Raw genomic sequence first — 25,625 nt, forward strand, 5'->3', positions numbered from 1 at the left:
TTGACTGCACCTGCTGGAGCACTGGAAGTCTGGGGCTGGGCTCAAGAGCCGCTCCTCTCTAGGTCCTGTGCTAGATGGGGCGGTGTCCTCTGCTGGCTTTTTTGCCCATGCCGATGAAGTGCAGTACTTGGGCTTCCGTGTGTGTGTGTGTGTGTGTGTGTGTGTGTGTGTGTGTGTGTCTCATTCCTTGCTTGGTAGTGGACTCGGGCTCCCCTTGGAGTAAGCAGATAGAAGAGGAGAACCTTTATTCAGGTGAGGAGAAACAGGGTGTGTTGGGCAGAGGCAATGGCTCTGGTTGTAGATCTGAGGCCCAGACCATGAGATCTTGATGACTGACAGGCATCCAAGTGGGTCTGAGGCTTGCTGGAGTTGAGTGCACAGTGGCTGCTCAGACTGCAGCAGGGACCAGTTACTGTCTGGGTGAGGCTGTCTGAGTGACAGGCTCTGAAACTTGGAGCTGTGTACTCCAGGAGAAGGCCAGAGACAGTGAGTGACCTTTGCTCCATCTGGTTTCCAGCAGACAGGGGAAGGATGGCAGATACAGAACTCTCGGTCATACCCTTGTCATTCAGTCGTGGGTAGGTGGTTATGTCCCACACTCCTCTGGAGAGATCCCAGTATTACAAATTTATAAGTTTAAAGATAATACTTTGTCTTAAAAAAAAACCTTTTAAAAAGATACTACAGTGAATGTGTTCAGTAGGTAACGACATTGTTTTGCAAGTGTAAGGCCTGACCTGAGCTTGACCCAGGGTATGCCAGTGCATGTGGAGAAACAGAGGCAGGGGGATCCCTGGGGCTCACTGGTCAGCCAGCCTAGCCTTATTAGTGAGTTTCAAACCAATGAGAGACCCTGCCTCAAAAAACAAGGTAGACAGCTTGTGAGGCATGAAAGCCCATGGTGGACCTTTGACCTCCCTATTCATGCACCCACACTTGCACACACGTGTGCAGCCCCCCCCCCCCAAGATGGTACTGATGTTGACACCAAGAGGGAAGATGGTAGCTTGCTGGTAATTTGGGGGTGAGGAGCCAGCATTGGAGGTGGCTTGGATTTGTGGTCTTGCCGAATGATTAAAAGAGCAGAGGGCATAACAAATTTGCTCTTGGAAGGAAAGGCTGCTGTTTCTGCTACCTTAAAAATATTTTTTGGGCTAGAGAGATGGCTCAGTGGTTAAGAGCACTGGCTGCTCTTCCAGAGGTCCTGAGTTCTGTTCCCAGCACCTACCTGGCAGCTCACAACTGTCTGAATTGCCAGCTCCAGGGGATCCAGCACCTTCCCAGAGACATACATCGTAGCCAAAACACCAAGGCACATATAATAAAACTAAATAATTTCTTAAAAGAATATTTAAAAAATGCTTCCTTGTTTGGAGGAAAAAATATTTTAATGAGCGGAAGCAGTCCCTGTAGTCACCTCTGTGGATCTGGTGGGGAGGAGGCTAGTTGTTGGGGACACTAAGCTGGACCGTGACAGTGGGGTCTTTATGGCAAACAGTCCCTGCTGTGGGCCTCATCTGATGGTTTCAGAGATTATCTTGGGGGCTCTACAGTGCTGAAAGACTCAAAGGCGTGGGACTAATGAATGGCTAATCTGTGGAAACCCCTGGGAATTGGCCTGTCATCTGCCGAGGCCTCAAGATGAGCTCCAAAGACAGGCCAGCTGGGCCATGAGCGTTTGAGCCTTCTGTGCACTCCGGCATGCTGGGGTCTCACAGTGGGACAGAGGGGAGTGAGGGCTGCGGGCTGCACGCATGTGCCCAGCTGATGTGCACAGTGCCACAGATGGGGCTTCATCAATGACAAGGTGGTTCCCACTTTCCCGAGGCTGGTGGTCAAAGACCAATGGTGGCAGAGTTATAGTCTGGGGACCTGCCTCAGCCTGCCTGTGCTTCTCCCCTTCTTCTGAGATCACGGTCCTTTCAGAATGGTCCCTCCTGTCACAGCTTCATTAAAAACCCCACAGCCTTTTCCCAGCCCCCATCTTGACTGTCTCATGGGAGTTAGAGGGGCAGGGTGGGTTTCTGTTCATCACAGGGGCCTCACATGAGCTCTTCTTGCGATCCTGTTGCTTAGATAGGTGCCTTCCCTCCTTCTGGAATCTTCCTTCCTCTAGTCTTCTATGTTGCTGTAACATCCAAAAGTTCACTGACCAACTCATTCCTCCTGTCTGGAGGTGCCATCGAGGTTAGATTGGGAGACAATGGGGTAGAACTGACAGTAAAATGTTCCGTCTGTTCATGTACAGATGACATGTAGAGGTCTCTCTCCTAAGGAAAACAGTTATAATTAGGGACCCTGGGGACTCCGTAAAGTCCCCTCTCCCTGGGTCTTCACAGGTATAGGCCCCTTACCAGCACACCCTGCTCCTCCCCTCTAGGAAGGAGCTTGAGGCTTCCTCCTTTGCAAGCCTGTCCAGTGTGTACCTCTCTGAGCTCACCACACTGTTTCATGTACCTGCCAGTCTCCTTGGCACCGAGTGGAAGCTCAGTAAATATTCATTGACAGAATGAAGCCTCCCGCTGCCTGGAACGGTGCCGGACACCAAGTAGGCACGTGATAAATGCCTGATGAATTGGATGCGTTGAAGTCAGCAGTGTGGATCGGCAGGCACTGCCGAGGAGACAGGGCTGCAGTTAATAAAGCCCTCACAGACCCGGGACAGGAGTGAAATATCACAATTTATGTAAAGCTCTTCATTATAACTCTGCAGGGACGGTCCTCCGGTATTAGCATTTTCCAGACTCTCTTATCAGCGGCACTTCAAGGATAAAAGCCGGAGCTGCAGAAGGCAGCGTGGGAGAACAAACAAGAGCTATTTGCACATCCCAAATAGAGAGGGCAATGGGGCTGGGTCTTTACCTGCCTCACCTAGGCAACACGGCTGCTTAGAAGGAGGATGGGCTCTTCTAAGGGCTGGGACTGTGTGTGTGTGTGTGTGTGTGTGTGTGTGTGTGTGTGTGTGTGTGTGTAAGTCCCCCTTTCTATGTCCCCCACAGTGCTGGGGGGTGGCTTCAGGTGGCATGACTAGGCCTTTTTTTTTTTTTTTTTTTTTTTTTTTTAACATGGGTACTGGAGAGTCTAACTCAGGTCTTTATGCTTGTCCAGCATAAGTGTATTTAACCATTAAACCATCTCCTAGCCCCTCACTGATATTATTTATAATGCCTGATGTCCTTCTGTAGGTACAATCCTGTGTTTCCCTGCAGGATGGGAGGTGTGCAGAAAGAGGCAAACAGCACCTTCTAATCCCACTGTGCAGAGGGTTCATCCTGGTAGTTCCAGCCCCATGCTGAGAGGGAACACTTAGAACACAGTTTGAAGTCAAATGAGCTTTGAGCTCACACTTGGCCTGGTCTATCGGGCTGTCAGGGGATCTTGGAGCCTGGCTGTGCTCACAGCTATCCCTGTACCTACTTCGTAGGCCTTGGTGGCATGTGAGTGGTCTTGGGTACAGCGGGTACATGCTTGGTAACTGGAAGCTAGTGGTATTTTCATGGCTGCTTTGAAAGACTATGGGTGAAACCTTAAGAACCTGGGCCACCCACACTAGCTGGGGGACAGCAAGAAAGTCGATGTCATCTTCAGGTTTCTTTTGAACCGTAATGTTCTTGTGAGAGCCTGAACCTCTGATCTATGAAATAGTCCTGTGTCCGAGACCAAAGGCAAGTTGGGGAGAAAAGGGTTTATTTGGTTTACACTTCCTCATTGTAGCCCATCATTGGGGAACTTGAGCAGGGCAGGAGCCTAGAGGCAGGAGCTGATGTAGAGGCCATGGAGGGGTGCTGCTCACATGGCTTGCTCAGCCTGCTTTTTCTGGTTCTTTTTTTTTTTTTTTTTGGAGCTGGGGACCGAACCCAGGGCCTTGCGCTTCCTAGTCAAGCGCTCTACCACTGAGCTAAATCCCCAACCCCTCAGCCTGCTTTTTCAAAAAGCCAAGACCACCAGCCTGGGAGTGGTCCCACCCACAGTGGGCTGGGCTCTCCCACATCAATCACTAACTAAGAAAATGGCTTACCGGCTTGCCTACAGCCCAATTTTATGGAGGCTAGCAAGGCTTCCTTCTCTCCTATGACTCCAGCTTGTGTCAAACTGACACAAAACCAACCATCATACAATGCTTGATTTGATGTTGTGAACATGGTCTTGCAGAGTATCCAGGCTGTGGAGGGACTGGGCTCAGGAGAATGGCACACAAAAGGTATGTGAAACTCGGGGAGACACTCCCCTGCTTTGCGCCTCGGTTTCTCCATTTGTCTTCACTGTATCTCACTGTTGTTAGAGCTGGAGTTGGTGATGGCTGTTGCATGGTAGGCTTAGAGGAGCAAGGCATCCCTGGGAGTGTGGGTCACTGGGGATCTATTGTATATTAGGACAGCAGTGTCCACTGCCAGGGCAAACCTTTGCAGCATAGAACAATGAATCCCTTTGTTCTCACATGACCACGCTTTTTTGAGTAGTAATGCCACCTGCCGGATGGCTCCCCTTTGTTGGAGACCTCTGCGTCCTGCAGCCTTCACTTCCCCATTAGGACACACAGAAGAGAAGCACACAAGGCAATCATGGTGGCGGAGATTGGGGGACGGGAAGAAGGTGCAACTTTCTGAGCATTGACACCTAGGAAGTGAGGAATTAGGACCATGTTATGGGACAGCAGGGGTGGGCGAAGAGATACCATGGGTACCTGGAAGCTGGTGGCTTTGTAGGCACTAGCTCTCATCCCTGTTGTGACCAGTGCCACTTTAGGCCATCCCCCTGCACTCGCTTCTGCTATGTCTGCTGGGATGCATTCTCTCTCTCTCTCTCTCTCTCTCTCTCTCTCTCTCTCTCTCTCTCTCTCTGTTTGCAGAGGTGTCTGTACATGTGTAGCACGTGTGTGTATGTTGTATGTGGATGGCAGGACTGCCCTTGACGTTGTCATACTGATTGCATATTTGTTCCCACAGTCATTGCACAGATACGGGCAGGGCCTGACTGGACTCCAAGCAGGACCGGAGAGACTGTGAGGGTCTAGGAAGAAGCCCCTAGCAGCATGGTCAGAGGAGAACTAAGAAATGGCTATTTAACTATTCCTATAGGCAATTAAAGATTTGACAGGAGGAGAACTCTGACTTGATTGAAGGAGGCCTCTCTGAGGAGGGGAAAAAGAGATCCAAGGGACCAATCAGAGAGGACTAAGGAAGTGAGGTATTTGAAGGAGTACCCCACCTTGTGGGGGGCATGCAGTGTGTGCAGAGGTCTTGAGGGGAGAGACCTTGGTGGTTCAATGTGGAGACAGACGGGACACAAGAAGGCTAGAGCCGAGTGAAAGTGAGGGAGATGGGGTGCGAAGCCTGTGCAGCCAGCGAGAGGATTTTACCAAAATCCAGCAGGATGGGGACCAGGTTAGAGAACCTGTAGGAGCCCTGTGGTGGAAGAATCTGCTGTGAGGCCAGCCATGAGCTGATACTGAAGCCTGATTCAGGAGTGAGGACAGGTTTCTGGGACTACTGACAACTAGAGGTGAAGCCAGGTGTCTGTCCCCACTTAAAAATCCCTGGTTTCTGCCTGGTATGTCTGTGACGGTGGCCCATCTTGCCTCTGCGCTTCAGGACCCAATTCCAGTATGGAGATCTAGGCCTGTGATTATCCAGTGGTGGAAGAATGTTTTTGAGGCATGCGGGCTGGCTAAGACCTGCGTCCCGAGGCCAGCCTGTGGAGTATCTTAATGAGTGAGGTGGAGCAGGGCAGCCAAGGACCGTTGACGTGTCTTTTGCATGACCAGCCCCTGTTTTTGTGTGACTTTCACCAGAGCCCAGCGATGAATTCTGTCTTGGAGGAGAGAAAGCCCAGAGGAAGGTGCAGAGGAGAGTCCCATGGGTTGCTCAAGGTCACAACATAGGAACATCACAGCTTGTTCCCACTCCAGTGACTCATGCCAGTCACCTTGACTGCCTGCACAGGGTGGGTGGGGAAGACAGCCCTCAGGTGTACGGGCTGGCTGAGATGGGGGTTAGGAGGTTGGGGACAGAAGACACTTCTCAGGGGGAGAACTTGGGAAGCAGTTCCGTCTTGTTGGGGTGAAGTGAGGCCCGATCCTGGTTCTTGGAATTGAAGTGTGTGCTGGGATCATTCCAATCCCTGGGGAGAGAAGTGAGCTGATGCCCCTCCCCTCTCATGCTTGAATCCACCTTCCCTCCCAAGGCTGCTGTCAGGGCACTGCCTGAGCCTTGTGGAGATCTAAGGACCTGAGACAGGGGTGCCCTCCAGACTTGCTAACCAAAGAGAAGTGACAAGATTGCCCATAGTCAATGTGCTCCCATGGGTCTGGCTGGCCTGGGAGGGAACATCCACCTCCCACCAGCAGGACACATGGAGGAGAAGGTGATTTGGTTTAGGTGATTTATAGCTCCCTGGCTGTTGGATCTCAAATATGTGTTCATCATGGAGGGAGAGGAGGGCTAGGCTGCATTGGGAATAATAAGAACCAGGGTTGGGGTCTTTGTTGACATCTGCCTATTGCCTGGTCACATGCAGCTTGCCTTGCTGGAGCTGGGAGGGTTGGATGAGGTCCTGTGACGGTGGCAGGTAGGAACTGCGACTTCCTTCCTTCAGAAGGTGATGGAGATGACTCTGGCACTAGCCCGTGCCCTGCTATGAACTCTGGCAGCATGCTGCATGGCTTTTCAGAGGCACTCATTAATTAAAAATGGAAAACTGTGTGGAGGATGGAGGAAGAGGAAGGGGGAGGAGGAAGGAGGAAGAGAAGGAGGAAGGGGGAGGAGGAAGGAGGAAGAGAAGGAAGAAGGAGGAAGAGGAAGGGGGAAGAGGAAAGAGGAAGGGGAAGAGGAAGGAAGAGGAAAGAAGGAAGAGAAGGAGGAAGGAGGAGAGGGAGGAGGAGGAGGAAGGAGGAAGAGAAGGAGGAAGAAAGAGGGAAGAAGGAAGAGAAGGAGGAAGGAGGAGGGAGGAAAGAGGAGGGAGGAAGGAGGAACGAGGAAGAAGGAGGAGGAAGAAGCAGGAAGCAGGAAGCAGGAAGCAGGAAGCAGGAAATGGGTCTACCCAGAGAGCCATGCTGGGTTCTCTGCTCAGTTTCTTCTCTGGCTTTTCCTGTTCCAGAGTCTGGGACCTGTGTGGTGATGAAGGTTTTTCTGACCACACACGCTTTTGTTTCTCTACTGATTCCTTCCTTGGCCTGATGTCACAGACACCCCCCTTTCCACAGTCTCTGTGATCCAGACTCCCAGTGAGTGGCTATTCTAAGATATGTCAGGATTGCTGCAGTTGTTTTCGGTATTCAGTGAGTTGAGATGGTGTTTCCTCATTAGGTGGTCCCTAACAGCCCTGGACACAGGGATGAACACTTGGGGATCTAGGTGAGACTCACTGCTTGCTTTCTGTAGGGTTGATGGGCAGCTGCCCTGGCTAGGACAACAGACATGTCCCCCATGATGCTGGACACAGGCCAGCATTTTGGATCTGGATCAGGCATCCTCTTGGCAGGAGGCTGTGAACCGTGCACAGCACATGGTGGTGCACAGCTGGCTTTGCAGGCATCAGGGCTCCCTCACATGGGCTCATTGCCAACGCTTATGGCGTTAGCTTCTTGTACAGTGCTGACTCCCCATCCACTAGGTCACACTTGGAATATGGCCTCACTGGGATTTTTCTATTTACTAAAGGGGCATCAGCACGGCCCAGTTTCTGTGGCCTGGCTTTCCTTTCTACTTATGTTGCCTAGAGGCTTCAAGCCATGGTGCAGTTCCTTGTCTTCCCTCACCGCTGGTGACCGAGAGGCTGTGGAATACCTGTGAATGCGCACATACACACAAGCACATGCAAGTGCGCATGCACACACCTCTAATATGTGAGGCCGAATCAGGCCAAGGATGATATTGTGCTGTGGTAGGAGAGGTACCTGAGGGCAGGGGGGTTCTTCTTGGCAGGGGGTGGGCTCTTATACAGGAAGTCTGGAGCAAAGAACTGTTGAGGGACAGATGGGGGGGGACCAAGTGTCCTCTTGGGTAATAGGACAGTGGCCAGGAGCTGGAGGGGAGAAGGAAGCATGTTCCAAGAGATAGCTGAAATGATACAACAAGGGCCAAAGATAAGGGGTTTGTCAGTAGATGCATAGCTGTGTACTTCTGATGTCTAAGAAATTGCTGCGTGGAATTTGGTCTGATTCATCTCCCTTCTCCGCAAAGTGATACACAAAGCAGCAACGTTTGCTCCATTTCTTGGTTACTTATGTTCTCCTGCTGACCTGGTCCTTGGCATTACCTGGTGGTTTAGAGTTTGGATGGGTCAAGAGGGGTACTGATAGGCGACATCCAGCCATCCTGAGATGCTTGCCCCATCTCCCATTGTCTTGTACCAACTGCAGCCCCCTAGATGAAGACCCCAGAAAGGGGCGCTTGGTTACATAGCCTAAACCTATCTGTCCATGTGTACCATGAAGTGGGCCATAGCCCTAATGTGCCATGGAGCCCTTGGGCTCTTGGCGCTTCTGACCATGGCTTCTGGTGTGCCAGGCTCTTTGCATTGGCTGCTGGTTTGGGCATCATAGTGTCTTGATCTCCATGCTTCTATCATGACCCCCACTCACCCCACTTTCTGTCCCTGGGTCTACTTCCTTTGTTGGTGGTTGGTCGGGTTGTTCATTTCTGGGTGTGACAGGGAAGGAGTCGACGCACTGCCTGCTGCTGAGGAGCGCAAACATCGGTATCTGCCACAGCAGCCGGATGCCATGGCTGGCACTCAGCCCGCCCGGCTCTAGGTTAGGCTTGGGTAGACATGGCTGCCTTGGGTCAGAAATAAGGGAGATGAAGTGAAAGCCTGCTGTGTCAGCCACATCTCACCTGCTCCGCCACGAAGGAGAGAATGGGTGTCACCTCTGACTTTCAGGTGGGGAAACTGAGGCATGAGTGAGTGAAAACTGTGGCCAGGATCTGAAGATAATTGGCCTGAGCCACTGTTTTCTTGCCCAGGCGAGCTCTCTAAGGAGGACAGACAGTGTCCACTGGGGAGATAGAGGCTGGACCCAGGCTGTCCAGTCTCTGTGCTGTGAACTTGGTTCTCCTGTGGAGAGGGTGATCTCTATAGCTAGCCTTTGGGGAGATGGATCTATGGAAGTTTCAGATCATCACTGTGGCCTTAGCACTGGACAGGGAGCATCTTAGTCAGGGACCCTCCCTAGTCTCGGGAGCACATCAGTACCTGCTGTGGACTGTCTTCCTGCTCTTGGAGCTGTTCCCTGTGCATCTACCATCCATCCTGCCCCCTCTTCCCTTCTTCCTCCCTCCCTTCTCTCTCTTCTCTTTGCCTCTAACTTCAGCTCCTCCCACCTTCCTCCATCTTCCCTCTCCTCCCCCTCCTCCTCTCTTCCACAGAGAAATCCTCGTGGTCACCACACAATGAGGTGATTGTGAGCTGGAGTCCCACTGAAGGCCAGGAACATGGTGGAGGCCTGATTTTCATGAATGATTCGATGCCCGGCCCGGCCCACTGCAGGCAGCAACCTGAGCTCGGGCGGCCAGCTGGGTGGTTTGCTTCAGGGCTTTGTCTGGGAATGAAGAGGCCCTGGCCAGCAGCCATGTTGCCTTGGTATTGGGGAGGAGGGACGGGGATGGCTGTTGGGGCCTGTAGGACAAGCTGGGTCAGCTGGGTCCCAGAGCTATGAGCCACTCTGCAAAGCGGCCCAGGGGCTGGGACTCTGGTCAGAATCTATGGGTAAGAAGGGTGTGGCTGGCCTCATGTAAGATTCTGGAGAAAAGGCCTACTACGTACGTACGTATGTACGTACCACTCACAACATTCCTACAGGAGGATACCGGATTCCCACATTGCTGGACGGGAGGCTGGAACCACTGTGAACCCAGTGTCAGCATGGGGGAGCATGGCAAGCCTTAGAGACAGCATCTCCACCACCCAGAGGGCTCATTTTCTGGCACTGGTGGACATCTCAGCCCTGCTCTGCCTGGTTGTAGTGCAAGTTGGTCAGGGTGGGGACACAAGGTACCCAACACACGGCAGTGAGCTTGAGTAAAAATGACAGGCCAGTTGCTGATGAGACTGTCCAGGAGCTTCTCTGGGGTTGGTGTGACCCTGCCCTCTGCAGGTCTGAGCGGATCTCCTCCAGAACAGCCCTGTCCAGCACTGGTATTGAGACTCAGTGTCAGCTCTGTGGGATCTGCTGCTTCTTCCCGGCTGTAGCGACACCTGCTGGTGGCCAGGCTGGTCCTAATCCTATGGCTCCCAGGTGGCTCTCCCAGGTCCTGCCTCCTAACTCCAGGAGAATATCTGCTTAGCTCCCCAACCCAGCATCTCTCAGGAGCCAGAGTTTCCCGCCCCTTGAACGGATAATGTTTTCTCTCTAATGGCTTGTGAGCCTCATCTGGACAATGGTTTCTCTCTCTGATAGTGTATCAGAGATGAGCTGTAGTATGAATAATGGCTTTCTCTCTAATGGCATGTCAGCGATGAGCCTTGCATTTGGCCTGCACACTCCGATTGTTAACTGAGACCGTGAGCCAGTTGTGGGCAGCTGTGGACAAGCTCTGCCTCTTCTTTCAAAGGCCCTTGGGTGGGATGTGGTAGACTTGGGGGAACACTGGAACTTTGTAAGACCCCCCACTTCTCTTCCCATTGCCTTTCCTCATCAAGGATACCTGGCTCAGTGGTGGCTGAGGCCACTGGAGGACCAGTGGATAGCCATAGGCATAGACTTTGGGCAGTAATCAAGGATCCCTAAGCTTCAGTGTTAACCTCCCATCAAATGGGAATCACAGTTGCTGGAGCCCCTAAGAATCACAGGATAAGAATTGTAGACACTGATCAACCCCCAGTCCTTGTCACCAAGGGAATGCACAGAGATTTTCCCAGGAAGCTGGGGACCCCCTGCAATAGGCAGGAGCATCCTCCTTATTCTCCATAACTTTATTGTCACTGACTGTTGAGGGCATGAAGGGTCTGGGTGTCTCTATTTCCCATTGCCCCCCTGCTAGAGTCCACCTGCCTGGTCTGGCTTCTGACTCATAGGAACAGGCCTCATGACCCTCCCCATCCAGAAACCAATATCTTCTTCCCTCCAGGGATCTGTTCAAATCCTTAAATTCTTGAGACACCAATACTCACTGTTCTGTCCCAAGACTAGCTGAAATCATGCCTCTTTGGATGCCTGGGGGTCATTCTACCTCCCTGGGATAATCACTTCTTTTTCCAAGCCCTGCTCTGTGGTGGGTGGTGATGGCAGGGAATCTATGTGCAGTGAGCCACCATCCCTCAAAGGGCACACTGGTCCCAGGAGGAATGATCAAATACCCCTTCACCACCAAGCCTAACTGTAAGGGAAACCATGCAGTCTCTGCCAGTCTGTCATCAGGACACAGCCTTGACCCTAGTCTGAATGCTACTTTGTGTTCCTTCTGTCAGACTCTGCCCTTCCCCCATGTCAGAAGCCCAGCTCAGCCATGGCCAGTGGAAGGTCAGAAAGTCTGTGGGGCCAAGCAGCTAAGCCACTGGGTGCTGACATAGCCCTTCTAAAGTCTCAGAATTCTGGAATTCTGGGTCCTGTGGCCTACGTTCCCTTCTAGGGCCAAAGTACATCTTCTTAGGTTGTATGACCTGAATGTGCCCAGCAGCATCACAGGAGAGGACACGAGAGATGGATCTTGCTTGTTCTGGCTGGCACCCACATGTAAGCATGCAAGGCCCTGGAAGTCAGGATGGGACTGTGGTGTTGAGATGGGCAGTGTGAGTGCTCCCACTGTGTCCAGCCAGTGAATGAGGAGGACAGGGCCAGTGGCAAGAGAGCCGGATGCTGGCAGGGTTTGCCTCATCCTTCCTGGGATCTTATTCTAGACTCTGGGATGATTTCAGAGGTCGGGATGATTTGAAATCGAAGGCCAGGGCAGATGTTTCTGGAAGATGTTGGGAGCTTTTTGTTACCCTCTGCCAGATTAGCAGCTTGGATTTGGGCTAGACCCAGAAGCCAGGACACATGTACAGGGTTGAAGCCAGATGCCATGAGGACAGGAATGAGGGAAGACAAGGGTGAGGGGAGAGCATTGGCTGCCCTGACTCTAGCCTCAAGCTGGCCCCATCCTAGGGGAAGAGAAGGTCTTGAATCCACTGCATTTCACAACCTGGCTCAGGCTGTATTAGTTCAGGCCTGAGCCCAGCTAGAAGCCACTGTGTGTGGTCCTGGGTACAGAAAGCCCAGAGTGGCTGGGATGAAGGGGAGGGTGTGTAGGAATCCACAAAGCAGTGGGCTGAGTCAGGCCTTTACAGATGTTCTTGCTGGCTGTTGTTCTTGGTAGTGTGCAGATGGGAAGAGCCACTACTAGAGTTCTGAGCAGTGTCTCCAAGTGGTCTCAGCGGGTCCTCTGAGAGAGCTGGGTTGCCCATCAGGTGAGCAGTGATCACGTGCTGGACCCCTATCTGCTCCTGCCTGCATTCCCCGACAGAGTTCACCTCCAGAGCTTCCTGTCTCAGAGACAGAGCAGCATAAACTGACCCAAGAGACTTTCAGCCTGGGACCTTATTTCTTTTCCTTCTAAATCCAAGGACAGTAGCCAGTTCTATCTCAGTGCCCAGTCCAAGGGCAAAGCACCTTGAGTTTTGGGCATCTGCCTATGCCGGCTTCTGCTGTTTCTCCTTCTCAAAGCCTTGTGTGGAAGCTGCTCGGGTCTTGGGTCTGAAAATTGCATTCATCCTGGTGCTGTCTCCATCCCAGTGCCGTGGGACTCTGGTGGATGGGGTCTGGCAGGCAGCTTGTGCCCTTGCCACGCTCCCCACATGGGTTCATGGACTTGGAAGTTACCTATAGGCATTTATGGTCCTCATACTCCAGGCCTGGCACCTCCATCTCCATCCAGTCTGACCTGTGGTTGTCCTTCCAGAACCCATTGGACCCAGCCCCAGGCAGAATCCTCTCCCTCACCTGCGCTCACACGTGTGTGTGTGTGTGTGTGTGTGTGTGTGTGTGTGTGTGTGTGTGTACGCGGTGGGGGGTTTGAGGGGAGATAGGGCCTGCTCCAGGCCTCTACTTTGGAGACTGACCTGGTAAGACAGGTTTTTCTTGTTGGGGCTGGTAAGTCAAGACAGAGGGGATGGGCTGCCCTCCACTGGTCAATGAATGACTAGGAGGCAAAGGGGAAGATTGCCGTTAGTGGGCACTAAGTGGGTCCTGGAACCACCAAGGGCCATGTTACTACAGGGGGTAGAGGGACTAGGACGGTGTTGTCTGAGGAGAGATAGGTGGTAGCAGGCTTCCCTCAGAAGCTGGGGCTAGGAAGCTGAGGCCGTTGCCCTATGCTATGGGAGATCTTTGTTTTAGCGTCTCAGTGTTTTCCCAAAGCCCAGCTAAGCCTCTGGATTGCTGGGAGTGGCCCTGCCCTGGAAGAGCTCCGAGGACCATCAGCACCATCAAAGCTCCATCCGTGCACAGTGCAGATTCTGACAGAACGTGTATTGACATTGATGTACTACGTCTGCTTTGCAGATGAAACAACAGGCACAGGCTATAAGTATATTGTACCAGGCCCTGGATGTCCAGTCCCTGACACTGTCAATATTAATATCACTGTGGTCAGTGGGGCATCTCATACCTTAGCCAGCCTGTTACCAGGCTAGTCCCTTTGCAGTAAGCAGGTTGCCAACTTCAGCTGAGTCCTCTGCAAGATCGCCAGGCGAGGTGGGGCTTCTTCCTCATGCCCTTCCTGCAGCCTTGGCGACTTCTCCTTCATGCCAGCTCCCCTCTTAAGTTAGCCTCTCCCTTGTCTAAAGGGTCAGTTGGCCTGAGGGACCAAGCCCGTCTCTCTCGGAATCAGGGTTCTCTGGACCTTCTCCTCATTCTATCACACAGCCCAGAGATAGCCCGTTACTCAGGGTACTTGTTCACACCACCAGTGTCTGCTTAATGGTAACTATGTCAGGCACCAGAAACATAGCAGCTCTCACAGGAGGCCCTGTCCCCGTGGAGTGTGTGTCTCAGGGAGAGAGGAGAGCTATGGCATTTCTGTTGTTGTTGACATTTATTTAATCCCAATCTGGGGTCCCTAGCTTACCCTTAACCATCCAATTCCCAGATAAAACACACAATTTTTTTATTTGCCTTAAACAGCACAAGAGTTGGCCAGATACCTACCCTCTATGCTGTTAGAATCCACTTTCCTATCGATAACCCCGAGTTAATTCTTACTGTGTTTCACCTGGGCTGCTCTTACCTCCAATTGGCCAGCCTTCAAGGCCACGTTTTTATGGCTCACCTAACCCACGGCGGCTTCTCCTTCCTCTTTCACCCCCTCTTCCTCATGGTTCTCCTTTGACCCCAAGCCTGGGAATTCTAAACCCCACCCACGTCTCTTCTACTCAGCTATTGGCTGTTGGCATCTTTATTTACCAATCAGATATAACTGGGCGGCAGGGTCACATAGAGTCACTTGGGTCTACGGGCAGATTCCAGGTCTTAGGGATCCCCATTGAGTATCTCAGTAGACAGTAAGACCAAACCTCAACTCCTTTCTGAGTGAGATAGAGTTCCAATCACTGGTTCTCGTGTCTGGGTGTCTGGCTGTGTCCCTCAGGCACCGTCTTGTAACTCTATTTATAAGTTATCACCTGCAAGAATTCCAGGTGTAGACACCAAGAAAAGGCAGCCAATCTGTGTGTGGTAACGTATCTCTCAAGAAACGTCAGGGTCATTACCAAGGCTCCCTGGCATGGACTTGCCGAGTGCATTTCTGCCACAGACCTTGGTATCTGTCATTTCACCAGTGTCTGCCTGGCTTTTTCCCTATCCCATCAGTTTCCTTTTTAAAATGGCAACCCAGGGCCAACCCTGGCTGCTCTGTGGCCCAGCTCCCTTCTGGTTTTCTACGTGATGTTCACAGTTGGACCAGGCTCTGTCTTTCACTGATTGATTTTTTTTGTCTTCCTTCTCCAGCAATGTAAGCTCAGGCTGCCTGTTTTGTTCTCTGTTGTATATGCATCTTCTGGAACCGTGTCAGCACATAGTGGACGATCAATAAATATGTCTTCTGTGAATGTGCAAGTGTACATGCCTCACCCCGGTGTGTGTGTGTGTGTGTGTGTGTGTGTGTGTGTGTGTGTGTGTGTGTGTGTGTGTGAAGTCCCTGTTTTCTTTGATGGGTTATAAAGGAATATTGTACAGTAGTTCATAGTGTCAGGAAACACAACAATTCCATCTGACTGGCACTTCCTAACTCCCTGATTAGCCATGACTAATCTCTGCATGTGCCTCCTGCAGCCTAGGGCCCCATCCTAGCATAGACATCATCTCTGGGCCTTATCCGTGGTTGTGGAGTGTCTCCACGCCCCTGGGCTACTGTGGTGTATTGCTATGTGGTGCCGTCGTGGGGTGCTCCACCACATGCACACATGAGAGCTCAGACAGGGTAATAAACAGCAAAGCTAATTTGATTTTCCAAAATGAGTGTCCCCAGAGGACTTTTAAAAATGGAGCTGGCATAGGGTCAGGGAAAGGCAGCCACTGCAGGGATCGTCGGTTCCAGAGGGAAATCCAATCTTCCACTCAACGAGGCAGTCCTAGCTTCATTAAGTGAGAAATGGTGACTTCTTAACCTTGCAAAGAACCAGGGCATCTTGGCTTGACTCATGGTTGTCCCCTGATGGTGACAGTGGTGAGGAATGGGATGGTGAGGGCCAAGGTTTCTCTGGCTCTCTGGTTCCACGTGCTGTGTGTGTGTGTTTGTGTGTGTGTGTGTGTGTGTGTGTGTGTGTGTGTGTGTGTAGGTCAGAGGACAGCCCTCAGCACCAATCTTTGTCTTCTACTTTGTTTGAGGCAGGGTTTCTTGTTGCTTGCTCCTGAGTACTCAAGAGACCTTCCAGATTCTTCTGTCTGCCTCCTACCTTTTTGTGGATGTGCTGGGATTATACACGAATGAAGGTTACTGTGTCTAGCTTTATGTGGGTTGCAGGACCCAAATTTAGGTCCTCCTATTTGCAGGCCCTTCGTCTTTTCCTTTTCATCCCCCTTTCTCCTCTTCCTCTTTTTCTTCTTTGTGTGTGTGGGTAAGCATTGTGCACACAGAGGCTGGGGGTTGACATCGGGTATCTTCCTTAATCACTCTGCCCTTTGGATTTTTGTGGATGTCCCTCACTGAATCTGAACCTTACTGATTGGCCAGCAAGCCCCAGGGACCGTCCTGCCTGTGCCCCTGACACTAGGACTGCAGGTACACACTGCTGCTGAACATTTTCTTGCCATGGGTTCTTGGGATCGGACTCAGGTAAGTGTGCTTGAACACACACTATATGGTTTGAGCATCTCCCCCACCCTAACTTTTCCAGAAAGGAAGCAACCCTTCGAATCTGTTGCCTCCTCATGGCCATACACCCTCTGCTGCTTCCTGACCTACAGGTAGTGCATAGACATGGCCCTGGATGCTCCTGGTTCCCTCGGCCAGTGCTCGCCCTCTCTTCCCTGTTCTGTTTTGTCTACAGTCTGTGACCCAGTGCCCCGCTAAGCTCAGTGCAGCTTGGTTTAAAAACAAAACAAAAACATTTTATTTATTTATTTATTTATTTATTTATTTATTTATTTATTTATTTATTTATATTTTTGAAGCAGGAAGTAGTCAAGCTAGCCGTTAATGTCACCCTGCCTCCACCTCCCTTTCAATGTGACTTTTGAAAGGGAGTTAATTTCTGACATTGACCTCAGGACCCTTCAAGCCCCCTTGGGAAATGCACGCTCAAAGTACCACCTTTTGGGAGCTCTGTTAGTGGTCAGGGCCTAGAGCAGCAGCATATAGTCGATGCTCACTTGTGGCATGTTGAACCTGGGACAGAAAATACCTCTCAAAACAGACAGAGCTCAGGCTGCACCAGAGCTCCCTGTTTAGGTGATGTTGGTAGAATCCACTATAGACCTTTTCTGAGAGTTGTCTGAGACGCGGATGGCAGAAGGGGAAAGTCTCTGCAGTGGGGTACCCCCAAAGCCAGCCCTACACACATGAGTGCAGTCCTTCCAAGACGTGTGTGCTCTGGGCTCTTCTCAGCCTCCGTTCAGACACAAAGAGAACTTGGTGCCAGGATGGCACCCTATAATGCACTCATTTATTCTCATTCATTGCCTTACTTGTTCCAGAGACACCCGGGAGGTCTCAGTGCTGGAGACTAGTAGCCAAAGCAAATCTCGGCTTCTTGTTTCTCTCTTTGACCTCATGTTCTCATCTGGGTCAGAAGGGGATGGTTAGAAACCAAGTGGCATCAGGGCTGGGGAGATGGCTCGGGGTCAGAGTGTTTGCTGGCCTTGTATGATAACCCGAGGTTAAATGTCCAGCACACGAATTTTTAAAATGCCAGGTACGACTGTGTAGAAAGCTGTAACTGCATTGCTTTGTTGGTGTGGAGACAGGAGGATTGCCGTGACTTGCTGGCTGCCAGCCTAGCTGACAAAAGGCAAATCCCAGGTTTAGAGAGACCCTTATCTCAAGAGAATAAGGAAAAAGTGACAGACCAGTGCCCCTGAACTCTTTTGACCTCTGCAAATGCGCTCGTGGGTGAATGCACCTGTGAACACGTGTGTGCACACATGTCACACACATAGAGACACTCATAACATAGACACACACACGCACCACATATGTACACATGCACTCACTCATTTGTGTACACACACACACACACACACGCACACACACACACACACACACACACCAAACCAAACTGAAATAAAGCACAAGCGGCAACTTGAGAAGCACCTGGGAGACCCTCCAGTCCTCTTGTGACAGAGATGGTCGGGTTGTTGTGGGTGTGTAGAGAGAGAGATCTTTCCTGGTTCCCTCTGCCCTTCTGTTTGTGTCTCTTTCCTTTTTTTTCCCTCAGGCACTGTGCTGTAGGGAGGCTGCAGGGTAGAGAACCTTCCTTTCTCTCAGCCAGCCAGTAGTGCAGGCTGTCCATTGAGCCAGTAGTCAGAGACTAGATACTCTTTGGGTCCTGGACATAACCCAGGCCTCATTCCTGACCTGGGAATGCGAATGGGACACATCCTGTGTGTTCAGCGGACAGCAGTTCCCTCAGAGCATTTCTTCTTCCTCAGATAGATGTACCTCCGGCTGAGAGGAGAGGGTGAGGCCTGTAGGAAAGTGGGGCTGGAAAGCCTGTCAGGAGGCGCAGACCAGGCAAGAAGATCCTGAAGGCTGTCAGCGGCCTTTCCTAAGTAGAGGTCAAGAGGTCAGGGACTGTCACTCCAGACTTCAGTGTAAGTCTGAGCTGGGTGGGGTGTGGTTTAGGGAATGCACGAAGTTTACATTGTTAGCACCACACATACAAAAGCCAGAATGAGTCACTGCTCATTGGACCCTTTTGTCCTCAACCTGAAGTCAAATAGCATTTGTGATGGTGTGTCGGGACACGGTCTAAAGAATGACGCATGGTGACCAATGTCTTGGGGAACTGTGAGAGAGGCGCTAGGAAAAAAAAAAAAAAGGCAGAAGGCCTTTACCTCAGGTGCATTTTGTTCCCTGGCTTGTTCTTGGATGTTATTTTGTGCCTCCTGTGACAAATATTTGCATTCAATTTGTAAGACATTTTTATTTTTGTTGGACGTCAGAACATAACTATAGAAACCAGTCTGCTGAAAACATTTGCTGAGTGCTGTCCTCGGTGCACCCCGAATTTGGGTACGGCGTTCTCCCCGGCTTTCATGCTTTCCCCGATAGAATCTGCAGTACGTGCCAGGCAATTGTGTTTAAATTGGTCTGTCTTGCGAAAGTTCTGGGAAAGGGCTGCTCTGTTAACATTTAGTCCGTGCTCACTGGCTTTTGTATCTCATCATGTTTTTCTGAACTCAACCTTCCTTGGATCGTTGCTTTCTTTGTTACATCCGTGTCTGAAAGTACGCTGAAACCGAAATAAAGTCGTCTGTGGCATTACATGCAGTCTGCCCCATTGTTTACGGTCCTCAAATCTCAGGTCTCGAAGACGAATCTGCATAGGTCAGAGGGAAGGCTACAGTGGTACAGCTGAGCTAGCCTGCTGGGGAAATATGGAGGCTTTGCGTTAGACCTGATTCTGACTGATGGGAACCTGGTTGGGGCACATGTCTGGCATACCTGCCTGTCAGCTAGGAATCAGGCTGACCAAGATCATGAAGTGACCTTCTTTGTCATATTTCATTAATTTTATTTCTTATTTATTTATTTATTTATTTATTTATTTATTTATTTATTTATTTTGGTTCTTTTTTTCGGAGCTGGGGACCGAACCCAGGGCCTTGGGCTTCCTAGGCAATTCATTTTTATTTTTAATTTAATTTAATTTTATTTTATTTTTATTGATAACAGAGTCTTGCCTTGTAGCTCAGGCTGGCCCAGAATCCCCCATCCTCCTGCCTCAGCCTCCTGAGCGTTGGGATGGCACCTGTGCACCATCACACCCCAGATTCTTGTCTTGTTTCTACCTTGTTTCCTTCAGAGCTTTCTTCTTCTAGAACCCATCCTGTCGGGAGGGGTACTCGGCCAGTTCTGAAACTGGATGCGGGGTAGTTTTTCATGGAGCTCTGCTACCTGTGGAATCTGTCGCCGCCTTCTCCACCCTGGAGGCGCAGTGGGCAGGGGTAGGACATGTTTGTCTGCTCTAACAGCTGCCATCTTGGGTTGGAGCAGAGTGGACCCTACATGCTGCCTGGCATGCACTGGCTGGCACGGTGTACAAAGATGGGTGGAGTGGCCTCAGTGTTGTTTTGAGGTTGATGAAACTCAGACAGAGAGGCTCAGGACAGGGTACCTGAGAGGTGGATGGGACACGTCCAAGTCAACACTGGAGCTCTGTGGCTCTGGATTCACAAAGGGTAACCACTGTGGGGCTGAGGTGTACCATGTGCTCTCCTAAGGGATGTCTCCCTGATTGACACCTGTAGAGCTTCTGGCAGACCACCATAAAGCACCATCCCTGGAGGTGGTAAGACTGTGGGCTCAGGAAACATGGCAGGAGGGACTGGAGGGACTTCTAGGCGGGCTGTACCTAGGGGCAAGCTTTTGGTGTGGGACAGCTGGATCAGCGCTTTGACAAGACAGGATCTGTATTCCAATGTGTGGACCCGAAAAGGCTCTGCTTGGTTCTGTTTCTTGAGACATCTGGTTCTTGGAGCTTTCTCTGTGTTGTGGGGAAACTGAGGCTGATGAGGAGGACTAAGCGCTCTCCAGGTCTGGGTAAGATGCAGGGGCTGGACTGCTCTGAAGATGACATCAGTCATACAGCCCCCACATTCTCTTCCCCTCCCCCTCTCCAAGGCTTTCAGAGCTAGACAAAGGCAGTGCTGTGCCTGGGAAGGCCGGCTCATGGTCCCCAGGGTGCATTCCGGAAGACCCAATGCTTGACCCTCCTCTCTCACTTCCGAGCAGTCTGGAAGTTCCTTCCGTAACAAATTCGTCCAGAAAAGGAGAGGGAGCCTGTAGCTGTGCTGTTTCTGGCCTGACTCTCATGCTGTTCCCTGTGAATCCATGCTCAGGAGTGTGTCTCCTCCTTGAGAGCACTGGGAGACTGAGGCCCAGGGGCCAAAGGGCCTGCCCTGGTCATGAGGGACCAGGGCTCAGTCCCTTGCTGTCTGGGCTTTGCAGGCAGGATTCCTTCCCAGACTCAGCTCTCTGGCCTCTCCTGGCATTTTCCACCTGAGGGGAGCAGCTGAGGGTGGGCGCTGACAAACTGTTCTGTAAGCGGCCAGGGAGGACAGCTTGATGGGGCAGCTGAGAAACTGAGAGCAGGAGAGTGTGTTTGTGTGTGCGTGTCAGCCTGACTGTGTATGAGGGAATGTGGGAGCATGTTGGCGTGAGTATCCATGACTGTCTGTGTGGATGTGTGTGTGTGTGTGTGTGTGTGTGTGTGTGTGTGTGTGAGAGAGAGAGAGAGAGAGAGAGAGAGAGAGAGAGCGAGCGAGCATGGGCATATGAGAGTGTATGTGTCTCTTGCATGCGTGTTCAAGGGAGTATATGTATGTCTGTCGGTGTGGATGAGAACATGTGTGTATGTACATGGGTGTGTGTGTGTGTGTGTATGCACACGTGTGTGTGGTTGTGAGTAGGGGTGGCTTTGCTTGGAGACTTTGCCTTCCTGAGGTGCTCTGCGTGCTGTTAGTGCAGCCAGAGCATGGGGCCTGGTCTGTTCAGGATTGTGGCCTTTCCCAGGCCCTTTTATCTGTGTCCTCAGGGTCTTCCTTGGTTCTGACCCAGGCTGAGTCCCTGCCAGTGTCCCTGATGTGTCTGTACCCCACAAGGAAAGGCCAGTGTTTGCAGACCTCATGGTGGTGGGATCCCTCCCAGGCCTTCTCTTCAGAGCTCCTGCACCAGCCCCTTTAGCAGCCCAGAGCTTCCACGTCTAACCCAGACCTGTGCTGGTGTCAGTGCTTGCTAGACTGGGTGATGTTTGGCAGCATCATGGTCTCCTCCGTTCTGCAGATTTTTTTCGTCTCTTGTGTGTGAGTGCGGATGAGCCCAGAGAGGTGAAGTGATTCATCCAGGTCACCACATCATGTGGGTGATGACGGTGGACTATTGGACTCCTAGCTTTGGTCTTGTTTCTTAGCAATACACAACTTGGGCCTCTGAGTGCTTTGGGGGGACCTGCTAACCACACAGGAGCTGTGATCCTCCCTATAGCAGAGTATGTCTTCATGGGAGCCAATGACTCATGGTCCCCTCCTCTTGTGACCTGGTAGGAAGCTAATGTGGACATCGGTGGAAGACCTAGTGTCACAGGACAGTTGAGGCAAAGGCTCCTTGTCCAGTGCTTTGACTGGGAACGTGGCTAAGTTTGTCCCTCGCCTGTGGCTAAGGTCCCTCTAGGCATTGGGAAGGGAGCTGGGACCCTCAGTGGCTGCACTACCCCCCTTTCTCTGGCTGCAGGAAAGCGGATTTGCCCTGTCTGCGTTCTTATGCAGCACCCAGCCAGGACTGGCAGAGGCAGCCCAAATTCCCCATGCTGGCCTGGTTCATCTTGGACTATATGAGCAGTAGGTCATCATGGAGGGAGGTTACCTTTTTTTTTTTTTTTAAGAATCAAGGACCACAAAAGAGAGAAAATGTCTACAGAGCAAGGGAGGCCGTGGTCCTGCCAAACACAAGCAGCGCCCTGTTTCTCCTAATCACTGGCACCAGGAACTGTTACCTGGGGGTCTACAGCTGTTCTGACTTACTGAAGATCATGGCTCTAGGAAACGATGGGGGTGGGGAGGATTCAACTCCCGAGCCTGTGGTTTTCTACTTTGAAAGGAAGTTAGAATTGGGGGAGCAGAAGGCGGAACCTCAGGTGCAGGGATGCTGCCTCGGGCTGAAGATGCGTGTTCCTCCTGTCTACACAGCCTTGGCTTTGGCAGTGGACTGCCGGTCTGCACAGTGGGAGGGGACTTGGGGGGTGGATCGAATGGTGGAGGACATACCTAGCATGCATGAAGCTTTGGGATCACATACCCTCACTCATAGAAATTGGCATTAAATTACTACACATGGGGAAGCAGGATATATATATATATATATATATATATATATATATATATATATATATATATAAAGTTGACTTTTGCAAGAGATTCTACTGTGAGCCTGGCTTGGGAGTCCCTGTCCAGTACTAACCCTTGCCTCCCAACCCCATGGCAGTTTAGCTTGCTGTGCAATCCCTCCAGGTCAGACCCCAAGGCAGAGCTGGAGCTGAGCCAGAAGCTTTTTCCAGAGCCTTGACCTTGTATCTGGGTTAGCCAGCTGTAGTTTTGAGAGATATTAAGCCACAAAGAGATTTTTTTATCAAGAAATCTTGTCCAGTCACCCCAGAGGAAGATGGCAACTGCTTCTTGCTGTGAACAGTGTGCGCTCTTTCGTTTCGGGGTCACGCTCCCATCTTCCAGGGCAGTGTACTGGCTTTAAGCAGCTTTGAAAAAGAGCTTTTGTTTGTTTGTTTGTTTTGAGGTGCTGGGAAATACAACAGGTCACACACACTCACAGCATACGGTGGGCTGAGTTTTGGCTTAAGCACAGGCCTTGCAGCTGTCACTGGGATAGAGCCTATGTGACACCCATGACCCCTCTTGTCCTGTCCCCCCACCCCCTCATCTTCCCAGAGGTTCCTGTTGGCCTCGCCTTGTCTGGATTATGCCACCAAGACTCACTCTCCTGACATTCATGTATGTTACCACATGGACCCATACATGTGTGTCCCCTTTATTTTTCCATTTGGAAAACTGGGTTTTCCCACTTGCACAATTGCCAGGCCTGGGCTGTTACAGCCACCATGAGCCTTCCTGCATGTCTTGTGGGGTCATGGAACTTCATTTCTTTGGGTAAATGCCCAGGAGAGATGGACCAATCATGTGGGGAATTCATTTCGTGTTTCTAAAAAACAACCAGACTTAGAATTTTACGTTGTCATTAGCAATGGGAGTCCTGATAAACTCCCTAGCCTTGTTCTATCGGGCTTGGTGGGAAGAGGAGAACATAACCTCTGTATATGTAACCATCGGGCAGGTAGAGAACAAGCTAAAAGTCTGTGAGACTCAGGAGTGAGTGTTTAGTGAGTTTTGACTGATGTTAAGACCTTGCATGGCTGCACACACATATAACGGCAGGGATCTATAATCCTAGCACTAGGGAGATGGAAGCAGGAGGATTGCCATGAGTTTGACACCAGCATGGGCTACAGAGGGAGACCCATGACTCACAAACAAGAACAAGAAAAGACATTACATAGAGAGTGCAGGGCCCGGGACCTTGTTGATCAGCCAGGCTGGGGGTCCCACCTTGACTAGCATGAGCTCCAACAGGCAGAGCTAGGGGTGGGATTGGAGGGTTGGCTGTCCCTGAAGTTCTAATTCTTTGCCCTCCTCCCCACTGTGAGAGGCCCAGGGATTTGAGGAGGATGCTGAGGGATCAATTTAGCCTCTGCAAACCCAGTTTGTATGATGACAGGAGGTCACCAACTGAGAGCACCAGGCCTGACTGTGGTAAGACCAGTGAGGGTGCTCTGAGGGTACTGGGTACAGCAGATCACCTGCCTGTTTATTCTAGTTCTTTTCTCGCGCTCCCATTCTGGGCTCCAGGTGACTCTCCTAAGGACAGCTAGCACTTTGCCTGTCTTTCCATCTGTCAGACAGAAGCACCAGGGTTCTTCATGCAGCGGAGCTCAGGGTTGGGCAGGAGTCTGATGAGATGATAGGGCAACCAAGGAAGTGTTGGGCTCTCTCCATTCTCAAGCTTTTCTTCCTCCCTAGGGACTCCCCATATCTCCTGCAGCCCGTCTTTGTGGAGAAGCCTTCCTTTCTCTTGGTAGCCATGCCTTTACACTGCTCTACCTTTGTGGTTACTAACGACCATAGTGTCTTTCATCAGGGACCTGCTGCAGGCTCGGAGTTCGCCTGTTCCCCTCAGTGTGGAAGGGGGACAGCTGATGCCTCTCACCATCCTATAGCACCACCACCATCCTATAGCACCTCTCACCATTCCTCCACCACCACCATCCACCTGTCCATCCCTCCATCCTACCTGTCCATCCATCTATCAGTTCTTCTTCCTATCCATCGTTCCATGCATCATTTTGTCCCTTCCTTCTATCCACCTTCCTTCTCTTTCTTTCCTTTCTTCCCCTTTCCCTTCTTCCTTCTCTTTTCCCTCCTTTCTCCTTTCTTTTTTTTCTTTCTTTTTTTTTTTTTTCGGAGCTGGGGACCGAACCCAGGGCCTTGCGCTTGCTAGGCAAGTGCTCTACCACTGAGCTAAATCCCCAACCCCCTCTCCTTTCTTTTAATCCCCTATTCATCCATCCATCCATCCATCCATCCATCCATCCATCCATCCATCCATCCAGATAGCACATTCTTGTCCAGTATCCCCATCACTGTGCTACAGGAAGGCACAAGAAGCTTGAGTCACTTTTGCTGAGTACCCGAGTGCCAGTGTGGAAAGGACACTCCCACAAATATAAGCCAGGGGCTTGGAGCATTCTTGGTATGTGCTCTGGAGAGCTGGCTCTTGAGTCCGTCACGAGTACTGGCAATGTGGCCCTGAGGAAGGCAGCTAATGCTCCAGTGCCTTTGTGTAGACTGGATGAGAGGAGGGATATGAAGTACTCGTCTTAGCAAATGTCAACTCCCATTGTTAGCTACGAGGGCTGACAATGAAGTCTAAGTGCTGGGATATCCTCTCACAGAAGGCAGAAATGCAGCCCAGAGGGTGAGTTCTGGCCCAGCTCTTCACCATTTTACATACAGGTACCACGCCTAGCCCTCAGGGTCAGGAGGTTAGGGGGGCTGTTACTCTCCCCCAAGGTTTTCAAGATACCAGAGGAGAGCTGGAGAGTCTCCACTGCCCTGAGGTGACTCTCCATAGCTCATAAGTTGCTTATTCAAGATATGTCCATCCATCATGATCACGGAGGGTAAAGGCATTTGCTACTAAACCTGACGGACCTCAGTTTGATTCCAGGAGCTCACATGCATGGTGGAAGGAGAGAACTGACTTTTGCAAGTTGTCCTCTGACCTTTGTATATGCACTGTGGCATGTTCTTCCCTCAAACACAAATTAGAAAGTTATTATCTGGCAGTATCTGTCTGGGATAGAAGGGGCTGGTGGCCCAGCCATGATGGAGTTGCCTTGGCAATGGTGATAATACTGAGTGTCAGGTG

The 25,625-nt window shown here is 51.1% G+C and overlaps 1 protein-coding gene and 1 long non-coding RNA gene across 6 annotated transcripts in view; one reads left to right on the forward strand and one right to left on the reverse strand.

Annotated features, from left to right (window-relative positions):
- Positions 1–25,625, forward strand: part of Sorcs2 (sortilin-related VPS10 domain containing receptor 2) — a 368,293-nt gene that overhangs the window by 67,895 nt on the left and 274,773 nt on the right. The window lies entirely within an intron of this gene.
- On the reverse strand, positions 1,370–2,964 carry LOC134481778 (uncharacterized). Its single transcript, XR_010057580.1, has 2 exons — positions 2,458–2,964; positions 1,370–2,270 (listed from the first exon to the last, which is right to left on the reverse strand). It is a non-coding gene; the product is annotated as an uncharacterized LOC134481778 (long non-coding RNA).

The sequence above is a fragment of the Rattus norvegicus genome, chromosome 14 (genome assembly GCF_036323735.1).
Source record: "Rattus norvegicus strain BN/NHsdMcwi chromosome 14, GRCr8, whole genome shotgun sequence".
Lineage (NCBI taxonomy): Eukaryota > Metazoa > Chordata > Mammalia > Rodentia > Muridae > Rattus > Rattus norvegicus.